This window comes from Ambystoma mexicanum, unplaced genomic scaffold, assembly GCF_040938575.1.
Source record: "Ambystoma mexicanum isolate Mex_15411 unplaced genomic scaffold, UKY_AmexF1_1 Mex_scaf10, whole genome shotgun sequence".
NCBI lineage: Eukaryota > Metazoa > Chordata > Amphibia > Caudata > Ambystomatidae > Ambystoma > Ambystoma mexicanum.
The window spans coordinates 3127501-3130000 of NW_027182325.1; the positions used below are offsets into that span (position 1 = coordinate 3127501).

At 46.6% G+C, this 2500-nt stretch overlaps 5 non-coding genes and 4 pseudogenes across 5 annotated transcripts; all 9 read left to right on the top strand.

Annotated features, from left to right (window-relative positions):
- LOC138544692 (5S ribosomal RNA) overlaps positions 1-107 on the top strand; it is a 109-nt pseudogene extending 2 nt beyond the window's left edge.
- Positions 108-571: 464 nt separating this feature from the next.
- LOC138542096 (5S ribosomal RNA) lies at positions 572-690 on the top strand. Its single transcript, XR_011290084.1, has one exon. It is a non-coding gene; the product is annotated as a 5S ribosomal RNA (ribosomal RNA).
- Positions 691-796: 106 nt separating this feature from the next.
- On the top strand, positions 797-915 carry LOC138540293 (5S ribosomal RNA). Its single transcript, XR_011288347.1, has one exon. It is a non-coding gene; the product is annotated as a 5S ribosomal RNA (ribosomal RNA).
- A 106-nt stretch (positions 916-1021) lies between these two features.
- LOC138540664 (5S ribosomal RNA) lies at positions 1022-1140 on the top strand. The gene has a single exon (XR_011288703.1). It is a non-coding gene; the product is annotated as a 5S ribosomal RNA (ribosomal RNA).
- A 106-nt stretch (positions 1141-1246) lies between these two features.
- Positions 1247-1355, top strand: LOC138544694 (5S ribosomal RNA; annotated as a pseudogene).
- A 454-nt stretch (positions 1356-1809) lies between these two features.
- Positions 1810-1928, top strand: LOC138549561 (5S ribosomal RNA). Its single transcript, XR_011293341.1, has one exon. It is a non-coding gene; the product is annotated as a 5S ribosomal RNA (ribosomal RNA).
- A 106-nt stretch (positions 1929-2034) lies between these two features.
- On the top strand, positions 2035-2153 carry LOC138544338 (5S ribosomal RNA). Its single transcript, XR_011290699.1, has one exon. It is a non-coding gene; the product is annotated as a 5S ribosomal RNA (ribosomal RNA).
- Positions 2154-2259: 106 nt separating this feature from the next.
- LOC138544513 (5S ribosomal RNA) lies at positions 2260-2368 on the top strand (annotated as a pseudogene).
- A 106-nt stretch (positions 2369-2474) lies between these two features.
- LOC138543933 (5S ribosomal RNA) overlaps positions 2475-2500 on the top strand; it is a 109-nt pseudogene continuing 83 nt past the window's right edge.

The following is a 2500-nucleotide window of genomic DNA, read 5'->3' on the forward strand; positions in this document are numbered from 1 at the left end:
CTACGGCCACACCACACTGAATGCGCCCGATCTCAGAAGCTAAGCAGGGTCGGGCCTAGTTAGTACTTGGATGGGAGACTGCCTGGGAATACCAGGTGCTGTAGGCTTTTTTTGTGCTCCATGATTAGTAATTGCGCAACTTCTCAATTATTTTTCAAATTTGGTATGTTTCCAAAATAATTGTATCCCGTTTTATAGCGGAAATGTTGGACAACATCATGAGGGCTGGAGCTACATTTTTACATAGAATTAGCATACAGGTAGTGTGTTCATGGGTAATAAATCGACTTTCACATGTAATGCAGTACAGAGAATATTGAGTCCTTCAAGAGGCATGAAAGAAAACCATTATTGTGTTGATTGTTCTCTCCACCTCCCTGCAACAGACACAGGATGGATGAATTAAAGTTATCCTACCAGACATAGGAGTCCTGAATGGGCCCACCAGTCTTATATATCTCGCCTGATCGAGCCTGATCGAGCGATGAGCGTGGTATCATGTTGCAAGTGGCTGCATGGCTTAGCTTACTAAATGCAAATGCATAAGAGTAATATTCTTAGCATTCCTAGAGCCTACGGCCACACCACACTGAATGCACCCGATCTTGACTGATCTCGGAAGTTAAGCAGTGTCAGGCCTAGTTAGTACCTGGATGGGAGACCGCCTGGGAATACCAGGTGCTGTAGGCTTTTTTGTGCTCCAAGTTCAGGAAGTGAGCCCTTTCTCAATTGCCTTTTAAAACTGCAAGGTCTAGCCGACTAGATGCTTAAAAGTACAAAACTCACTAGGCCCAGAGCCTACGGCCACACCACACTGAATGTGCCTGATCTCGTCTGATCTCAGAAGCTAAGCAGTGTCGGGCCTAGTTAGTACCTGGATGGAAGACCGCCTGGGAATACCAGGTGCTGTAGGCTTTTTTGTACTCCAAGTTCAGGAAGTGAGCCATTTCTCAATTGCCTTTCAAAACTGCAAGGTCTAGCCGACTAGATGCTTAAAAGTACAAAACTCACAAGAACCAGAGCCTACGGCCACACCACACTGAATGCGCCCGATCTCGTCTGATCTTGGAAGCTAAGCAGTGTCGGGCCTCGTTAGTACCTGGATGGGAGACCGCCTGGGAATACCAGGTGCTGTAGGCTTTTTTGTGCTCCAAGTTCAGGAAGTGAGCCATTTCTCAATTGCCTTTCAAAACTGCAAGGTCTAGCCGACTAGATGCTTAAAAGTACAAAACTCATTAGGCCCAGAGCCTACGGCCACACCACACTGAATGCGCCCGATCTCAGAAGCTAAGCAGGGTCGGGCCTAGTTAGTACTTGGATGGGAGACTGCCTGGGAATACCAGGTGCTGTAGGCTTTTTTTGTGCTCCATGATTAGTAATTGTGCAACTTCTCAATTATTTTTCAAATTTGGTATGTTTCCAAAATAATTGTATCCCGTTTTATAGCGGAAATGTTGGACAACATCATGAGGGCTGGAGCTACATTTTTACATAGAATTAGCATACAGGTAGTGTGTTCATGGGTAATAAATCGACTTTCACATGTAATGCAGTACAGAGAATATTGAGTCCTTCACGAGGCATGAAAGAAAACCATTATTGTGTTGATTGTTCTCTCCACCTCCCTGCAACAGACACAGGATGGATGAATTAAAGTTATCCTACCAGACATAGGAGTCCTGAATGGGCCCACCAGTCTTACATATCTCGCCTGATCGAGCGATGAGCGTGGTATCATGTTGCAAGTGGCTGCATGGCTTAGCTTACTAAATGCAAATGCATAAGAGTAATATTCTTAGCATTCCTAGAGCCTATGGCCACACCACACTGAATGCACCCGATCTCGTCTGATCTCGGAAGTTAAGCAGTGTTAGGCCTAGTTAGTACCTGGATGGGAGACCGCCTGGGAATACCAGGTGCTGTAGGCTTTTTTGTGCTCCAAGTTCAGGAAGTGAGCCCTTTCTCAATTGCCTTTCAAAACTGCAAGGTCTAGCCGACTAGATGCTTAAAAGTACAAAACTCACTAGGCCCAGAGCCTACGGCCACACCACACTGAATGCGCCTGATCTCGTCTGATCTCAGAAGCTAAGCAGTGTCGGGCCTAGTTAGTACCTGGATGGGAGACCGCCTGGGAATACCAGGTGCTGTAGGCTTTTTTGTACTCCAAGTTCAGGAAGTGAGCCATTTCTCAATTGCCTTTCAAAACTGCAAGGTCTAGCCGACTAGATGCTTAAAAGTACAAAACTCACAAGGCCCAGACCCTACGGCCACACCACACTGAATGCGCCCGATCTCGGAAGCTAAGCAGTGTCGGGCCTCGTTAGTATCTGGATGGGAGACCGCCTGGGAATACCAGGTGCTGTAGGCTTTTTTGTGCTCCAAGTTCAGGAAGTGAGCCATTTCTCAATTGCCTTTCAAAACTGCAAGGTCTAGCTGACTAGATGCTTAAAAGTACAAAACTCACTAGGCCCAGAGCCTACGGCCACACCACACTGATTGC